At 39.0% G+C, this 20,054-nt stretch overlaps 2 long non-coding RNA genes and 1 pseudogene across 2 annotated transcripts in view; 2 read left to right on the plus strand and 1 right to left on the minus strand.

Annotated features, from left to right (window-relative positions):
• LOC145518246 (uncharacterized) overlaps positions 1-20,054 on the plus strand; it is a 221,418-nt gene that overhangs the window by 95,433 nt on the left and 105,931 nt on the right. The gene's annotated exons all lie outside the window — the stretch shown is intronic.
• Positions 2,154-2,246, plus strand: LOC145519313 (small nucleolar RNA SNORA70; annotated as a pseudogene).
• LOC145518244 (uncharacterized) overlaps positions 5,615-20,054 on the minus strand; it is a 66,076-nt gene continuing 51,636 nt past the window's right edge. The window contains exon 4 of the long non-coding RNA XR_014062775.1: positions 5,615-7,283. This is a non-coding gene — a long non-coding RNA (uncharacterized LOC145518244). The remainder of the gene's footprint in view (positions 7,284-20,054) is intronic.

The following is a 20,054-nucleotide window of genomic DNA, read 5'->3' on the forward strand; positions in this document are numbered from 1 at the left end:
TGCTTTTCTCATCACCAGAGGCTCAGGATGTGGAAAAAATTTGTGCCTCCAAGATGGCCTCTAGCAGAGAGCACTTTCCTGTCCTTTTACATTCTTTTGGAATTCTCTGCTATGTCAGGTCTCTGTTTCCTGAGCTCTGAACCTGATTCATTGAATAACCTTGAGCAAATGACAGCCTCTCCTAGCCTCCTGTTTTCTCATCTGTGAAATGAGGCTCGCTCCTACTCCCTGTTCCCTTTCCCAGTGGAATAACTCTTTCTGAAAAGCATTTTGATCTCCACAGGGAAAGGTGTTATATGGCAGCACAGAATTGTATTTGATTCTGTACCACCCACAAGTTCAATTTGTGTGGTCCCAGCCTGACTCCATAAGCAAGCTAAGTGTTTCTCGGTGTGTGTAGGTAATAAACAGCTGAGAGAAGAAGCTGTTTACATTTCAGAGTGAGGGGCACGAGATGCCATTTTTCTCATGCCCTTGATACACTAAAGCAGGGTTTCTAGTTTTGGCACTATTGGCATTTGAGTATGAATAATTCTCTTCTGTGAGAAGCTGTCCTGTGCATTGTTTACTAGACTTACTGTGCATGTTTACTAGATCCCAGTATCGCCTTCCTCTCCTTCCCTGAGTTGCGACAAGCAAAAATGTCTCCAGACATTGCCAAATGTCTGCTGGGGTGTAGAATTGCCCAGTTGAGACACTCTGCTTTCAAATGTGCTTGGATAGTCACCCCACAACTCAAGATGGGGGTTGTAGTTGAATCCGGCCTAAGCTGGTGCTTATATAAACTTCCAAGGTTTGAAGTGAATTCAAGAAAGAAAAAAAAAAATCCCTTTTAAGTATTTGAGTACATGATAGTCTCCTGGCATTTCCCCCCCGTAGGATTGCTGCTGCCTCTCACGGTGATAGAACAGACCAGGAATGCTGGTCTCGGTACTGTGAGCTTTTCTTAGTTGAAGACTAAGGAAACTGTTGGGTCTATTTAAAGTCTATGGATTGAAAAGCAGACACCCAGTCATGCTGTATCAGATACAGTCTCCTCTACTAACGATGCTATATGTTTTCTTGGAAAAGCGTCCTGCTTCACAGTTGCGGTCCATTAGCTGGTTTTGTATCCAATAAGCATACCCATCGACTCTTCGTATATTCAGGGTGCTGGCCCACTCTGCTGGGCCGGTATAGTCTAGAAGCATGATGTAATCATTGTAATTAAGTCATAAAACAATCAGGAAGGGCCCTGGCCCGAGTGACTACGAGATGAAATATTTCATCTGTGACAGAAGGCCAAGGAACAGAAAAGTATTTGGAGACATGGTTAATTATTCTGCTACCTGAAAATGCTGGGTGTATTTTTCAAAAAGCAAAATTAAATGTTATCAGAAGAGGATCTTTTTTTCTGAAAGAAGCCAAGCATTTAAGAATTTAGAATCCTTTTATTTTTTGGTCTCAGAAAGTGCCACGGTCACACATGTGTGTTCACTGAATGCTATTTTCTGTAGTGTAATTTATCAGATACCTTACGGAACTGGAATTTGACTGATAGTTTCTCCTTTCCAGGAAACAAATATTGAATCAGGGGGTTAAAAAATTCTCTTGACAATCAGAAGAGACCCCCTCCCAAACCTAGACATCAAGGTTTATATGTTAATGATCAATTAAATCATTAATTTCTTCACATCCGTTCAACTACGATCCGTTCCCAGAGAAGAGGAAGCTCAGGTCTGGGAAACAGGTTTCATGCTGTCTTCTGAGAGTCTAGAGGGGGAATGTGGGCTCCAGGTAGGCATTTTATCTTGTCTCTTTGGACTCTGTGGCCTATATGGAGAGGGGCACTGCTGGGAAAGGGGCAGAGTAAAGCCCTTTAAAGGCCAAAGACCAGAGGAGGGATCCTTTCACCTATTTGTCTTAATAATCAACCCTGTGCCAGATCTGGTTGAAACAAGAACAGATGTTGTTGGCATGAGTTAAGTGCATTAATATACACAAGCCACTGAGAAGAGTATCTGGCACATGTAGGCACTCGTAGGTGTTAGCTACATATACTATTATTAGTGCTGAAAAACCAACCAATTTCTGGCTCTCGATTTATTTTGGCACACTTCAAAAAAGTGTACAGAGATCACTTGAAAAAAAGGAAAAGTTTTAAACAAATTCCATTGTAGCCATTGCATTCCTACAAACAGCAGCCCTCTTGGTAGTATATGCAGCCTGTTGCTTTAGGGGTTCGCTTAGGGACTTTAGAGATAGCCCTTTCCTGTACATATTCATGTATGGCCTCATGCTGTCCCTAATGTAGGCTCCAGACAGGTATGTGTGGTGCCTTTGGAAAGCCCCTGGGTACAGTGACCAGGGTCTTCATTGGCCAAGGTGTAATGCCCATCTGTAACAAGCTGCAGAACAAAGAAATGCGATTCAGGCCCTACACAGGGCCAAGTTCAAGTTCTCTGGCCGTGGGAGGACCCACGTCTCTAAGAAGTGGGGATTTACTCAGTGTAGTGAGGATGAATCTGGAAACATGGTGGCAGAAGAGGGGTTCATCCCAGGTGGCTGCAGAGTCAAATACATCTCACATTGCAGCTCCCGGAAAAATGTCAGGTCCTGCACTCGTGAGAGCTGCGGTGTTGTCCCCGCCTTACTCATGGCCACCAATAAATCCTACTCTGCTGTCAAATAAATAAATACATGAATACAATTTTAAACAAACAAAATTTCCAGCACTGCCATCTTCTGAGGGGTGTTCCCTTGCCATAGATAGCCTTTAAATGGTGCTGCAAGCTTTGAGGGTTGGTGGCATACTGAAAGATTGTTGAGGGCTTGAGATCCCACCCGTGGCCTGTCACACCACGTCTCTGGATCAGTGCTTCTGTCAGTCACTCACGCTGCCCAACACCTTCCACTGGACCTTGTTTTACCATCTAATAAATATTCAGGTTAGTTAGGGGAAGAAACTGATGACAGAGTAGACAAAACAGTCTAAGGTCACTGGTGCTGCTGGGAAAACTACTCAAAGTATATCCTGTAAGTGGCTGATGTGTTGCTTTCCTTTAAGGATTAACTACGATTTTGACCTTATCGCTCAATTGTTAGGCCAGGTGCTTATTGATCTATTATTTAGACTTTACTTCCAGAGGAATGGTGGGCTTGCTTATTTTTTCTAAATGTGTAACAAATTAAAAGAAATTCTGGCTATATGAGTAACTGATTATTCTTAGTAATCTGCTTCACAAATCCTTTAAGAATATTGCTGGCTAGCTGTTTCAAAACACAGATGATAAATTGACTTTTACAATTTTAAAAGTGATGCAACTTTTTTTCCTCTTCATCACCTTTGCATCATTGAACTCCACATGAATCCAGAGTGGGGCTGACTGTGGATTTTTCTGAGTTAACAAATCAAGGTGTCAAGTCAGACTCATTTATTACTTCTGAATGCCAGAAATTCTGTCCAAAAGTCTGAAAATAGCAAGGGCTTCCAGAATGAATCATCTCAATTCATTTTCGGCTTTCAGCTTCCACTGAGTAATTTTTACAATTCAGTTCATCTAGTCGGGGAGAATTCTAACTGGTGGGACTGTGACAAATCAGGGTTGGAAACTTGATAATGAAAAGGAGGACTTGGTAATATGAAACTTAAAAATTTTCAGTTTTCATTGCTGGGCAAAATGTGTTGCAATTCAAGCAGTAAGAGGCTGGCTGTAAGTCCAAGAGAGTGATCCAAAGCTATTTAAAAGATACAGGATTTATTTTATGCCATGTTGATCCATTTCATGCTATCAGAATTAGTTCCCTAGGAAGATGATTGTGTCACGACATAAAATTCATTCAAAACAAGAACATATTTTTTTTTCCTGGAATAATAAGGTCATCTGGTAGGGAAACACCGTTTTTTTTTCCTCCTGTCCTTGGTTCATTTCCCCTTTAAATGGTACTGCCTTTTTCTTTCCTCATTAATAAATCTCTCTGTTTCCTGCTGCTGCTGCTGCTGCTGCTAAGTCGCTTCAGTCATGTCCGACTCTGTGCGACCCCATAGACGGCAGCCAACCAGGCTCTGCCGTCCCTGGGATTCTCCAGGCAAGAATACTGGAGTGGGTTGCCATTTCCTTCTCCAGTGCATGAAAGGGAAAAGTGAACGTGAAGTCGCTCAGTCGTGTCCGACTCTTAGCGACCCCATGGACTGTAGCCTACCAGGCTCCTCCGTCCATGGGATTTTCCAGGCAAGAGTACTGGAGTGGGGTGCCATTGCCTTCTCCGCTGTTTCCTGCAGAGGAGAATAAATAAACCTTTCCTTTCTCCTCACAGAGAAGCCTACTGTTTATGTGTACGTTTTCTACTCACTTTTATTTGTGATGAATTTGTGATTAGAAAGATCCCCACGTTGCCCTGTTCTGTCAGTCAGCTGAAGGAGAGCTGGGCGCTCACTCATGTAAACATACAGGAGAATAGCTACGTATTTTTAATATCTTCATCTTATAGGAGTGTTCATAGAATGATCACTCTCAGTAGCTTCTGAGTCACTTAATAAAAACCTCATTTAATATGCGATGGTCTCTTGAGATTAGATATTAAACTGAGGCTCTTGACTCAGTATCAAGACTGAATCAGAAAATAATTTAAGTGAATTGAGTTTTTCTTTGGGAGATGATCTCCTTTGGGGGCATATGGTAGCATCTAATTTTCTTGTGTTGACCAAGATCCTCAGAAATATCCCAGGTTCTTGAATCTTTCCTTTTTCCTCTATTTCCCCCTTTAACATGTGTTCATCTTATTATCTATTCCCTCAGCACTGTTCTTTGTTTTTTCAAGGTGGCAGCCATCTAAGCTGAGAAGTTAATGCTCACAGAATTTAGATATAGGAAGTGTCATAAGGAATTCTAAGTCTACCCCTTCATTTTATAGAAGTGGGTATTGTTTCCAAATGAAGTCAAAGATTGTGCACAAGAGTTCACTATGACTTAGAGAAAACCCTGGCATGGGAGCCTGGGTCCAGATTGGGGATCTTTTCCTGGCAACTTCCACCTTTCTGATTTGCCAGCGGATGCTAGTCCCCTTCTCAAGATCAGTTTGATTTAAATGGGAACTCCAGAGAACACATTGCAAGAAGCTGAAGAAAGGACTCTGGCAAGAACATGAGAGACAGTAGCAGGCTGGTGTGGGTGCTCGTTTAGGGGAGAACAGTCTTTTAGATGGTTTCATATCCACACTGCTTGGTGATGGTGAGATCTGCCTAGCAACCAAGGCTGGCTACAGGTAGATGCTGCTGAGTTGTTGCTATTTGCCTCCAGTAAGCTCTGTGGGACCTGTCCACCCAGCTTTCTTCCAGTTATATAATTACAGTCTTCACTTTCATTTCCAGGCAATTAAAATGGAGTACGGCAACATTTCCTTTCCAGTTTTCCTTTGTTCCTCAAAGTGCTTTTTAATTAAATATACTTATTCTTTGTAGAAAATTTGAAAAATACCAGACGAGTTGAAAGAAAAAAAAAATCGTCACTTACTTTCTTGGTAAAGTCAGTCACTGTTAACACTGGTATTTTGCCTTTCTATTTTAATCTCATTCCTTTTTCAAGGTTAAGACTAAGGGTAATATTTTTCTTTCTTTCTCTTTTCTCGACCACTCTTTTTTTTTTTTTTCCCTGAAAAGTGATATATGCCCTTTAAAGAAAAAATGGAGAATGTAGGCAACTATAAAGAAGAACATGAATCATTAATAGGCTTGCACCCAGAGCTAGTCTGAGTGACATGTTTCTTTACACCCTCTTAACCAAAAATAAATCCATATTTCCCCATTTCACTTCCTAATCATAAGTTAACCAGTATAAAGCTAATAGGAGTTGCTGATGTTTTTCAGTTGAGTACGATGAAGACCTTTCAATTAGTTGCTAAAATCTGTTTGAATTTGAGGCAAAATCAGATACAGGTGAGCTCTTGTTTCAAAAGAAGACTTCAGGTTGGACTCTCCTATTCTAGTTCACATTTTAAAGCCTATGATGGAACATTTTGAACACAGTAGAGGTGCATTCTAAAATGTCAAGAATAATTGTAACCTCTTTCAGCAAGGTCTTTTTTTGTCCTTTTCAGAATGCCTAGAGATGAGGCAAGCAGAATTTGTGGTCATAGGTGGGACTCTTGGTAATATATAATATGAAGCGATCTCTATAGAAAGGATGCTCATAGTTTAAGTGTGCTCCAAGGACTGTGGCCCATTACTGCTAGGTGTCTCTGAGTGAGCATACTTTATTGTTAATCCCAGAACACCAGTGTCTTAAGTATTCCCCCACTTTCCTCGGCCTGTGTCTCTTCCTTCTGACAAAAGGGAAAGTGCAGGCTGAGAACACTGTATGATGGAGCCAGAATAATTGGCTGACTCTTCTCCAAAAGTACCTTTTGCTCAGCTTGTGCCTCCAAATCACAGGGGTGGTGGTTTAGTCATTAAGTTTCGTCCAATCTTGTGACCCCATGGACTATAGCCTTCCAGGCTCCTGTGTCCATGGGGTTTCCCAGACAAGAATACTGGAGTGGGTTGCCATTTCCTTCTCCAGAAGATCTTCCTAACCCAGGGACTGAACTGGGTCTCCTGCATTGCAGGTGGTTTCTTTACCAACTAAGCCCCTGAGGAAGCCCTCGAGTTGCAATACCCTTGATTATCTAATGGAGTTATTTATAGCCTTCTTGCTCACGTACCCCACCGCAGGTACTCTTTCCGAGCTCCAGTGGCAGTTGCTACTCTGATTTTTACTGTGGGAAATGAAGCTTAGGATATGTGGGCATTATTCTTATACCTATACCTTCTCCGTGGAACATCACAGATCTTCTGCTTATTTTCTTCATCTTCCTAGATTCCCAAAGACTGCGTCGAGGTGGAGAGGAATCTCTACTTTATTCTCTTCCTGCTCAGTACCATAGGCACGTCTGCAAAAATTTAACCCAACTCAGTGACAATCAAAACTCCCCTTCCTCTGCACATAGCTCTCCAGTTGCTTCTTTCAGGCCACAGAAATGAAGAAATGCTCATCCAACTATCAGCGAGATCCCTGGGTGGGCACAGCCAGATATGTCTTCCCTGGATGAGATGTCATAAGCTTTCAACTTGTTTCCAAGTTGGGGGAAGAGTGAGTCCCGTCTGAATCACACTAGGGTAATAATAGCCTGTCCCAAATGTTCTGAACTATGAGTGTGTAGACTCAATGGGGGCAATCCATCATCTTCAAAATGTGTATCTTTTGCCATCATTCCCCTGACAGCCCCACCTCCTGCACTGAGATGACTGAGTTGACTTTCTCTTCTCTCTGGTGAAGAAAGAAAAACACTGTGGTCAAGTGTCAGTGACAGATAAAGTGGAGGGAAACGTTTTCTGACATTTGCTGCCAGGATCACCAGACAAGTGACTTAGTCTGAGTCAATGGTGAATATTCCCTTATTGCTAAGAAAGGACTGATGGGTCCCACTACATTTGACATGTACTGTCTTTGACACATATCTCTCCTCCCCATGAGTCAGTGACATGAGCAGCCCTGGCTTTGGATGGTTGACTTTCAACTGATCTTGCATTTTACCTTTAATATGCTTTTTTTCAAGTCTTATTTATTTATCTATTTCTCCCATATGTTTTAAAATCCACTACTGGATTTATATACATTCACCTCCCCAAATTAAAGTATGTAAACATGTCGGCTTGATCTGAGAATTTTTTAAAAATTGTTTTCTTACTAAAAGAAGTTGAGACAGGAGCCTTAATTTCTAGTTTCACAGAACAGTAAATTCATTGCTCAGACCCTCTGTGACCTGGCTCCCTTGCCTCATAAATGAAACAGATGATACCTGAAGAATTTATCAAGAGGAATAAGACTGACTTCTTTTGAGATGTTCCCTGTACCTGTGCTCTTCATTAGGTGGGGACCAGCGAGTAAAACCAGCTCCCGGCTCTGTTCCTAGGTGTTTCATTTAACTTGGTTTTGTATTTTTTAGACACAATTCTCTGCTATGAGTGAAAGATCCATCACTTTGAGCTCTTTAGGTTTATTTCAGTTGTGGGTTGAATTGTAAATCTCTGCTTTCATAAGTGCAGTGAGATGGGCAGGGAAAATATGCACGCAACACATGCTGGAATATGTTGTTAGTTTATTGCCATGTGTCTGAGGACCTGGAAATAACTGGTGTTTAGAATCACAGAGAGCTAGTCAGAGAGGTGAGAGTTGAGTGGTTGTGATCAATCTGAAATGGACAATCCGATCAAGTGGATAATCGATTTACCGTAGATGCTGAGCAGCTCTCCTGCCTTTGCAACAGCAGGAAGCAGGGGTAATTAATTAGGTTTTAGGTAATTATTTCCACTATTCAATTTCACCTTTTCTGGGGCAGTACATAAGATGGTCACCTCCTCTTTAAAAAGTAAGTTCTAAATGTTAGTAACTCTGATCTAAAGATGTTTAAAAAGGAAATTCATTGACCTTTACTGTCAAGAGTCCTGTTACAAGGAGATCGTTTCCCTACTTGTAGCAGAGATTGAAGGTGAAGAAAGGGTTAGTCTCTTTTTGTGACCCCATGGACTGTAGCCTGGCAGGCTCCTCTGTCCATGTAATTCTCCAGGCGACAATACTGGAGTGGGTTGCCATTTCCTTCTCCAGGGCATCTTCCCAACCCAGAGATCGAACCAGTGTCTCTTGTATCTCTTGCATTGGCAGACAGATTCTTGACCATCTGAGCCACCAGGAAGTTCATGGGAGAGATTAACACTCTAAATTTTGTGAGTTTGCTGTTTTTAATATAATAAAATTATATTATATTAGCTTTATTGATGTATGTTTTAAAATACCATACAATTCACCCACTTTAGGTGTATAATTCAATATCTGTTATATTTGCAGAGTTATGGAACTATCACCGACATTGATTTTAGAACATTTTCATGACCCTGAAAAGTGACCCTGTGTACAGTAGCAGTTACTCCCCATTTGCCCTGTTTTATCTCCTGCCCAGACTTCTGGCAGCACGGATCAATTTTCCATAGTGGTTTAATTGCTAAGTTGTGTCTGACTCTTGTGACCCCAGGGACTGTAGCTCACCAGGCTCCTCTGTCTGTGGATAGTTTCCAGGCAAGAATACTGGAGTGGGTTACCATTTCCTTCTCCAGGGGATCTTCCTGACCCAGGGATTGAACCCCCATCTCCTGCATTGCAGGTGGATTCTTTACTGACTGAGCTACCAGGGAAACCCTATGAACTTTACTGTTCTGCTCATTTTAAATAAATGGAATCATACAATTTGTGGTCTTTTTTTTACTTTTTCATGTGGTGTAATGTTTTCAAAGCTCACATGTTTTGTATCATGTATTTATAACTTTAATCTTCACTGGATCATCTTGAATATTCACATTAAATTTTTAGTTTCATACAATCTCACAAAAATAATTCTGTCTATATTATCCTACTCTAAGATCTTTTAAAAAATGCCTGAAAACATTATTTATCTTGAAAATTTTGTAAACAAGATTTAAAAAATACAAATCCCAGAGTTACTCTTAGATATTTATTTAATACAAAAATAATAATTAATTTTTTATGGACTTATTCCCCCATTATTTTTTCTTTTGAATTTCTACATATTCTTTTTAAAGCTGAAATACGAATTAAAAAAAATTTTCTAGAGGAGTGTTTGCATGCCATGGTTACTTCAGAAGCTTCATTGGTTTAGGTAAAATTGAATAGTTTTCCAAATTTGGATAGGTTATCTCAACAGAACAGATTCCTAGAACCATTTAAAATCTATTCATCTGAAAGTTTTGGGGGACTCTCTTTTCAAAGAAAGCAAAAAAAAAAAAGATATGCCAAAAGCATAGTTTGGAAATAAGAATAATTTTCTCTTCTAATGATATATCTCTTTTTGTGGATTCCTCGACTTCATCCCTCAGCTGAAGGATGGTGTGGTGAATGAAAGATGTGATCATTTTGATGACCTCAGACCTTGAAGAAAGACCTAAATTGTTTTAGAGTATTGGTCTACTACCAGTTTTGGAAGACTGTTATGTCATTTTCAATAGTGAGATTAAATAACTATAGAGAACAAATCACCAACATATTAAGGCTGATGGTTTATGAAAACAAATGCAATCCATTTATTTGTAGGTGCATCCACTTTTATCTGTGTCCTTCCTAAGTACGTACCTGAGACAAATAGTGACTAGGTGGAACTTTCTAGAAGAGAACAAAGGCTATTTAGCTACACCCGTACATGCTGTGCTCAGTTGCTCAGTCTTGCTCTGCTCTTTGTGACCCCGTCCTACTCTTTGGACTGTAGGCTTCCAGGCTCCTCTGTCCATGGAAATTTCCCAGGCAAGAATATTGGAGTGCCATTTCCTACTCCAGGGGATCTTCCCAACCAAGCAATTGAACTCGTGTCTCTTGCATCCCTACATTGGCTGGCAGATTCTTTACCACTGCGCCACTTGGCCTAATCACAGCTAAATCTCAAATTTGAGCTGTGAAGAACAGACCAACTAAATGGAAATCATAGAAATAAAAAGGAAAATTCTGATCATAAAGCCAGGTAGGTTCAAAAGGGGCTTTCTTTCAACTTATTACAGGATGTATAACTGTAATTAAAATAAGAACCCAACATATTATGGCCAGTTCTTAATTACATTAGCATTAAAGAAGTAATTAATAAGAATATGTGCATACTATGCAAATCATCTTGTATGTAGTGATTTGCAGGACTATTTAATGCATGGTGAGCCAGAGTTCATGGATCCACAGAAGGCTAAATTGTATTGCTTGATATAAAATCTAATTGGGCAGTTTTAAATTTTATGACCTCCAGCACAATATGCTTCTAGGAAATGAAATTGGATTGTTCTGTTACTCAGAGATCATTTTATAGGATATCCAGTATGTCCTCCATATATTATAGTGCTTCTATAACATTCCTTCTTATGTTAGCCTTCCTTTCCTTTGACATAGAACACAGAAAGAATAAATTAATCATTGTCATTGCTTTTTGAACTCTACAATTGACAGTTAGGTTTAGTATAAAGAGTACACAGTGAACAAATAGCATTTTTGGTATGAAATCTTAGAAGTGTCCATTGTATTTATTTTGGAACCAAAGGATTTGTACAGTGGACAGTATTTTTTCATATTGTTATTATACTAAAGACTTGTGATATTAAGAAATGCACATTTTGTTTATTGTCTTCTTGGTTAATAGCCTACATTTAAGAAAAGAGATGTAATTGGACCAAATCTTGGACTAAAGAGGAATGCTGATTGAGGGTTCGGTTTTGGTGCATGTTTTATGTTGTTATACATCAGTAACCTTTGGAAAAATATTCTCCTGGCAGTAACAACATTAAATCTCAAGTAGCATACGATGCAATTTGTGTCAACTGCCTCATTCTAGATGCTGGGCTAAGACAACATTGCCCTAAGTGCTTTGAGCAATCATCCTTAGCTGGAAAGACTATGCTAACCATACTGTAAAATGAGTTGGTTCAAATGAGCAGGCTGAAATCAGAGATGATTTAGTTCCGTGATCCACTTGGAACCTGGGGCGTATTCAAAATCAGCTGTGAACTGCCGGATGTTACTAGTGGCATACAGCTTGCTAGGTTAAACTTTAAGTCCTATTTTTACAAATAAACCTGCTGGGAGTGGGCTGCCGTTAGTGGCTCAGTGATGCCACAAATGGCATTTCAATTGCGAGTCACTTCCTGTGCTGTTTCCAAAATACTATAAAAAGGTATAAAGAGCAGGAAGAGAGGGATGACTTTTATCTCCTTTAAAAAGTGTTATACCATGTAAGACACAGTTTTGGGACTTTACTGTGTGAAGCATCTCCAGCCTGCAAGGCCTCCTGAGACGACAGGGGCTGCCTTTCTCCTCTCATCATAACTGTGAGGACAGCCTTCTGGAATTTGCTAGTGATTGAACTGACATTTGGTTCCTGTCCTTTTTTAGTTGTATAGTCAGACACTATACTTTTTAGTTGACCTATCTTTATACTTAGAAATGTTTCATAATAGTAGGCTTCCCTGGTGGCTCAGATGGTAAAGAATATTCCTGCAATGCAGGAGACCTGTGTTGGACCCCCGGGCTGGGAAGATGCCCTGGAGAAGGAAATGGCAACCCACTCCAATATTCTTGCCTGGAGAATTCCATAGACAAAGGAGCTTGGCAAGCTACAGTTCATGGGGTTGCAAAGAGTCGGACATGACTAAGCGACTATCACTCACTCACTTACATGGTCAGACTCTGTGATATATTTTTGAGTGTCCTCTCTTTATCTATATTGTATTAACTGCTAATGGGGTGGGGGGCAGAAATTAGAAAATAAAAGCTGTGGATCATTGTCCTCAGGAAGCTTATAATGTGGTTTTCTTAGTCAAGAAACACTGAGGCCCAATGTCTTCAAATTACGCTGGATTATTTTCTCATCTGGTGTATAGTTGTTTCCCCAGAACTATGGTGGGTGAAAGAGGAAGGCTAATTGGGAATTCAGAGTTTGCAATCAAGGTGGAAAAAAGGAACAAACCTATCTCTTTACTTTCAGTCATCTGCTACCATAAGTTCTGGTTGAGTCTATGAAAGTAATGATTATTGTTATAGTGCTGACAAAGTAACAAATTAATCAGAAACACCTCTTTGGATGTGGCAGATTGATGTTTCTTGGTGTTACACAGAAATTGTCAAACTTCTCATGTTTATGCCAAATATTGCTGCTGAAGGAGAATTAATTTCTAGTTTGGATACCTGTTAGGTAGCTATTCTTTTTACTAAAGTGGATGAAATATATCTCCCCTCAATTTGATTATTCATACATGTTTATTGTGCACCTATTAGCTTTGGGCTGCCTGGTAAACTAGATGAAACAGTCGCTTCTCCTGGAGCTTATGGTCTGGATATGCAGAACATGATTGATGAAAAAGAACAAGGATGTAAAATAAAATTAGAGGGAAATCGCTCCCAGTTGATAAGTCAAATGATGGGTAGCCTACTTTGCAGAGCATATATATATATACATATAGGAGTATGTGTATATGTATATATATACACACATATATATATGCCACTGAGAAGGCACATCTACTGCAAAAGGACTGATAGGTATAATATATGTGAACAAAAAGATGTGGGAACTCTTCTGGATCTGTGTGGGCATCTTGCCCCAGTTGCACACCCACCTTATTTTGAGCCACATTTTCTCCAATGGCTCAGTGGGTAAAGAATCTACCTGCAATGCAGGAGACACAGAAGATGCAGGTTCAATCCCCGTGTCAGGAATATTCCCTGGAGGAGGAAATGGAAACCCACTCCAGTATTCTTGCCTGGAAAATCCCATGGACAGAGAAGCCTAGTGGGCTACAGTCCAGAGGGTCACAAAGAATCAGACATGACTGAGCAACTTAGCATGCATGTGTATATATATATATAAATCTCATTAGAACTACATATTCAGATAAACTGGAAAGGGTTTGATGCTTGATGGGGTTTTCCTAAAACAGCATACTGTGTTTCCTTTATGTCTCATATTATTATGGTATAAAAACAAAACCAAAAATACTTATTGAATTTGTATAAAATTTCCAAATAATTTCTGTCCAAAATTTTTAATGATAAATTTGAGCTTGCTCCTCTGAACATTACCACTTTATATCAGCTTTTATGATTGAAATGGCTAATGAAATTTTTGATTAAGGCTCAATTATCTTTCTGAATTCTTAAGAGATGAATTCGTTTTGCATTCTTATGAGAATTATCTTTCACCAGCAGGTGATTTAAAATTTAAAGCCATTTTACAACCATTCAAAATGTATAATTATTGATATTATAGGTAAAGGATCTAACATTATTCATGTTTCAATATTAAATGTAATGATGAAATTTCTTGTGATAATATGAATGAATTTTGAGTTTTATCATAGTATTTTTATATCAAGTTTTTCAAAATGAAGATTGAACTTAATTTGCACATGACGCATGTTGAGTGTTAAAGCAGTCACTTTACTACTGACTTGGATGCCACTGAAAAGGCACATCTATTGCAAAAGAACTGATGTGTATAATATATGTGAACAAAAACATGTGGGACCTCTTCCTGGATCTGTGTGGGCATCTTGCTCCAGTTGCACATCCACCTTATTTTAGCCACCTTTTCTGATTCTTGGGAAACTGGATTAACTCCTTCAGTGTTCCTTGTCCACAATGGCAGTGGTGCAATCACAGCTGGCTACAGGACTAGGTGTCCAGATGGTCACCTTGTCCAGAGCCACAACATTGTGGGGAGTAAGCAGCATGTTCTATGTGCTGCCTACAGGGGCTGTTGTATGGCCATCAGTCTCTTACTTTCAGGGTATCTTCTGAGAATCCCAGGCAAGACTTCTCACAGTTGCAGAAGAGTGGTCTGGGAGCTCCCACAAACTCAGGTCCTGGCAGGCTGCCCTGAGAGCTGATGAAAGCAATATCTCCCACTTAATTGTAATGCATTCTCAGCTCATCAAGAAAACAGCCCTTGGAAAGCTCTATTCTGAGTAGGGACTTTTGAACATTTGAAATCATGACCCATGGATCTACTCAGGACCTGCTTACTCACCAGTGCACATGCCTGAAACAAATGCTTTAGAAATATTTACTCTTACATTATATAATTCCTTCTAATAGTTTTTCTTGATGCACTAAATTGATTTTGCTGTGTACTGGAAGGTTGTGATGTGCAGTGTGAAAAACACTGCACTAAAATAGTAATGAAAAATGATTTCTACCCTATGTGATTGCAAGGTCATTTACCATAATAATGGCTGCAAAGTCGTGGTTGATTTTTATTCTTCTCTTTGGACTTTCCTGTATCTTCCACACCTTCTGATGTAAACTGCTATTTGACAAGCAGTGCACTTCATTTAGTGTGTCAATTAATTTTCTTTTCTCTGTTCAGTGAGTTTAAATTTTATTATTGATTTTTTTTCTCTCTTGAAAATTCTTCAAATGTTGGCTGATTCCATGAATATTTTTTCCAATAATGCTTTAATATTTATGTATTAGTTTTTTATTCCAATGACATAAAACAGAATTTACAGGGAAATTTGCCTTTCAGCAACAAAATAGGACTTAACTGAACAAAGGCCAAACATGAGCTGGTGGTATTATGCTCATTCTACTGGATGGTACTCCAGTGAAAGGTAGCATGGAAGAAATTAAATCCACATGCCATTAAAAGTAGAAAGCTTTTGTCTTTATGGGTTAAAACAAAGGATCTATTTGGAGTTAGCTATCTTAAAACTGCAAAGAGTCTTGCCCAATAAGCTTTCCCCGGAGAGAGTCTTACCAAGAAGGACATCATCGTTAACAAAGCATGTTGATGATCCATGCCAACCTGACACTTTTTTATTTTGCCTTCTGAACTGGAAAAGGCTAAATTAAAATTTCTAGTGGTCAATAGACATAATATATTATTAAACAAAATAGAGAAGACAAAGAGTATCTATGTAATGATTACAATTTTGAAAAAATGCAAATGAGTAGAAAATAAGGGGAAACAATAAAATAATGACTGCCCTAAGAGTCATGGGTACTTTATATTCTTTTTATTTGAGATTTCTAGTATTTTTTCACACATTTTATCATAAACATTTAGTCATCTGATAATCAAAAGACTAAAAGTAATTTGGGTTTTTGATAAGCTTTTGGCAAGTATTTGTTTATTCTTTTGACAATATCTAATAAAGTCACTTAAAGTATAGCATGAAATAAATCCTTACAAATAGTTATAGAAAAAGTATGAAATACTTTATTTCTTTGCCTGTAGGCTATGATAGTTTGAGACCAAAAGAAACATGTGCTCTTATTTCTAGTTTCCAGTTTAACCTAATGCCATGGACTTAATCTCTTCATAGTAATTTTTTTTTTAATTATTTATTTTAATTGGAGTCTAATTACTTTACAATATTGCAGTGGTTTTTTCCATACATTGACATGAATCAGCCATGGGTGTACATGTGTTCCCCATCCTGAACCCTCCCTCCCACTTCCCTCCCCATCCCATCCCTCTGGGTCATTCCAGTGCACCAGCCCTGAGCACCCTGTCTCATGCATCAAACCCGGACTGGCGATCTGTTTCACATATGATAATATACAGGTTTCAATGCTATTCTCTCAGATCATCCCACCCTCACCTTCTCCCACAGAGTCCAAAAGGCTGTTCTATCCATCTGTGTCTCTTTTGCTGTCTCGCATACAGGGTTGTTGTTACCATCTTTCTAAATTCCATATATATATGTGTTAGTATACTGTATTGGTGTTTTTTTTTCTGGCTTACTTCACTCTGTATAATAGGCTCCAGCTTCATCCACCTCATTAGAACTGGTTCAAATGTATTCTTTTTAATGGCTGAGTAATCTTCCATTGTATATATGTACCACAGCTTTCTTATCCATTCGTCTGCTGATGGACATATAGGTTGCTTCCATGTCCTGGCTATTATAAACAGTGTTGCGATGAACATTGGGGTGCACATGTCTCTTTCGATTCTGGTTTCCTTGGTGTGTATGCCCAGTAGTGGGATTGTCATACGGCAGTTCTATTTCCAGTTTTTTGAGGAATCTCCGCACTGTTCTCCATAGTGGCTGTACTAGTTTGCATTCCCACCAACAGTGTAAGAGGGTTCCCTTTTCTCCACACCCTCTCCAGCATTTATTTCTTGTAGTCTTTTGGATAGCAGCCGTTCTGACCTGCGTGAGATGGTACCTCATTGTGGTTTTGATTTGCATTTCTCTGATAATGAGTGATGTTGAGTATCTTTTCATGTATTTGTTATCCATCTGTATGTCTTCTTTGGAGAAATGTCTGTTTAGTTCTTTGGCCCAGTTTTTGATTGGGTTGTTTATTTTTCTGGAATTCAGCTGCAGGAGTTGCTTATATATTTTTGAGATTAATTCTTCGTCCGTTGCTTCGTTTGCTATTATTTTCTTCCATTCTGAAGGCTGTCTTTTCACTTTGCTTATAGTTTCCTTCATTGTGCAAAAGCTTTTAAATTTAATTAGGTCCCATTTGTTTATTTTTGCTTTTATTTCCATTACTCTGGGAGGTGGGTCATAGAGGATCCTGCTGTGATTTATGTCAGAGAGTGTTTTGCCTATGTTTTCCTCTAGAAGTTTTATAGTTTCTTGTCTTATGTTTAGATCTTTAATCCATTTTGAGTTTATTTTTGTGTATGATGTTACAGTTGGAACTGGACATGGAACAACAGACTGGTTCCAAATAGGAAAAGGAGTCCGTCAAGGCTGTATATTGTCACCCTGCTTATTTAACTTATATGCAGAGTACATCATGAGAAACGCTGGGCTGGAAGAAACACAAGCTGGAATCAAGATTGCCGGGAGAAATATCAATAACCTCAGATATGCGGATGACACCACCCTTATGGCAGAAAGTGAAGAAGAACTAAAGAGCCTCTTGATGAAGGTGAAGGAGGAGAGTGAAAAAGATGGCTTAAAGCTCAATGTTCAGAAAACTAAGATCATGACATCTGGACCCGTCACTTCATGGGAAATAGATGGGGAAACAGTGGAAACAGTGTCAGACTTTCTTTTTTTGGGCTCCAGAATCACTGCTGATGGTGACTGCAGCCATGAAATTAAAAGATGCTTACTCCTTGGAAGGAAGGTTATGGCCAACCTAGATAGCATATTTAAAAGCAGAGACATTACTTTGCCAACAAAAGTCCGTCTAGTCAAGGCTATGGTTTTTCCAGTGGTCATGTATGGATGTGAGAGTTGGACGGTGAAGAAAGCGGAGCGCCGAAGAATTGATGCTTTTGAACTGTGGTGTTGGAGAAGACTCTTGAGAGTCCCTTGGACTGCAAGGAGATCCAACCAGTCCATCCTAAAGGAGATCAGTCCTGGGTGTTCATTGGAAGGTCTGATGTTGAAGCTGAAACTCCAATACTTTGGCCACCTCATGCGAAGGGTTGACTCATTGGAAAAGACCCTAATGCTGGGTAGGATTGGGGGCGGGAGGAGAAGGGGATGACAGAGGATGAGATGGTTGGATGGCATCACCGACTCGATGAACATGGGTTTGGGTAGACTCCGGGAGTTGGTGACAGACAGGGAGGCCTGGCGTGCTGCAATTCATGGGGTCGCAGAGAGTCGGACACGACTGAGCGACTGAACTGAACTAAACTGAACTGATGATGTTATAAAGTGTTCTACTTTCATTCTTTTACAAGTGGTTGACCAGTTTTCCCAGCACCACTTGTTAAAGAGATTGTCTTTTTTCCATTGTATATTCTTGCCTCCTTTATCAAAGATAAGATGTCCATAGGTGCGTGGATTTATCACTGGGCTTTCTATTTTGTTCCATTGATCTATATTTCTATCTTTGTACCAGTACCATACTCTCTTGATGACTGTAGCTTTGTAGTAGAGCCTGAAGTCAGTCAGGTTGATTCCTCCAGTTCCATTCTTCTTTCTCAAGATTGCTTTGGCTATTCAAGGTTTTTTTGTATTTCCATACAAATTGTAAAATTATTTGTTCTAGTTCTGTGAAAAATACTGTTGATAGCTTGATAGGGATTCCATTGAATCTGTAGATTGCTTTGGATAGTATACTCATTTTCACTATATTGCTTCTTCCAATCCATGAACATGGTATATTTCTCCATCTATTTGTGTCCTGTTTGATTTCTTTCATCAGTGTTTTATAGTTTTCTATATATATAGGTCTTTTGTTTCTTTAGGTAGATATATTCCTAAGAATTTTATTCTTTTTGTTGCAATGGTGAATGGAATTGTTTCCTTAATTTCTCTTTCTGTTTTCTCATTGTTAGTGTATAGGAATGCAAGGGATTTCTGTGTGTTAATTTTATATCCTGCAACTTTACTATATTCATTGATTAGCTCTAGTAATTTTCTGGTAGAGTCTTTAGGGTTTTCTATGTAGAGGATCATGTCTCAATAGATGCAGAGATAGCCTTTGACAAAATTTAACATCCATTTATGACAAAAACCCTCCATAAAGCAGGAATAGAAGGAACATACCTCAACATAATAAAAGCTATATATGACAAACCCACAGCAAACATTATCCTCGATGGTAAAAAATTAAAAGCATTTCCCCTAAAGTCAGGAATAAGGCAAGGGTGCCCACTCTCATCACTACTACTCAACATAGTTTTGGAAGTTTTGGCCACAGCAATCAGAGCAGAAAAAGAAATAAAAGGAATCCAGATTGGAAAAGAAGAAGTAAAACTCTCACTGTTTGTAGATGACATGATCCTCTTCCTAGTAATTTGAAGCCAGGATTTTGTTAACTTCTACTTTTCAAAAATCACTAATTCTTTAGTTGCACAATAAATTAAGAGCTTGCACTGAAGGAAGTTAAGATTAATTTTTAAACACTTAACCAAAATATATGTGTTGAAGAGAACTGTATACTCTTTAAGTTATTGTTTGTATTTGCTATAACTCAAATCTATAAATTTTATCTTAGACACTACCCAAGACACTACCCAAGAGCACGTTTATAAACTGTGCTTAGGCCCAAATGGTTTTTACCAAGAGTTTGCTATTCTATCATAAAGACCTTTGACAAATTCAAAAGAAATAAAATCACATCTGTCCTCAAAGGATGAAGATGAGTGCCAGCCCCTTGCCTCTTGTCAAGCACAGCATATGTATTGTCTGCTTCTAAAACTTGTGCATTTGATTAGGCTGTTGAGATGCCTCTCTTCTTCTTTCTTTGTAAAAGTCTTACTTGTCCTTGGAAGCCTAGAACCTCCTCCTGAGAACTGGTTGTGATCTTTTTGTGTTGTGTGAGTGGTTTACACCTCAATTTTGCTACATAGCTCTGTAGTGCATTTTCACATATGGCTTCACTTTTCATAGAATTTATGTTTCTTGATGTTTGATGCTTTATTCCACTTTGAGTCTTCAGTGACTATCAAAATTCCTGGGTCATGATAGTTTATGACAATTATTTTTTGAACAAATTTAATATGAGCGTAATGCAATGAGAGAATCATTATGCTTGTATTAAATAACAGAAATATCTTTAAATCATGTGTGTAACACT

This window comes from Giraffa tippelskirchi, chromosome 8, assembly GCF_054371585.1.
Source record: "Giraffa tippelskirchi isolate mGirTip1 chromosome 8, T2T-mGirTip1v1.2.pri, whole genome shotgun sequence".
In the NCBI taxonomy this organism is placed as follows: Eukaryota; Metazoa; Chordata; class Mammalia; order Artiodactyla; family Giraffidae; genus Giraffa; species Giraffa tippelskirchi.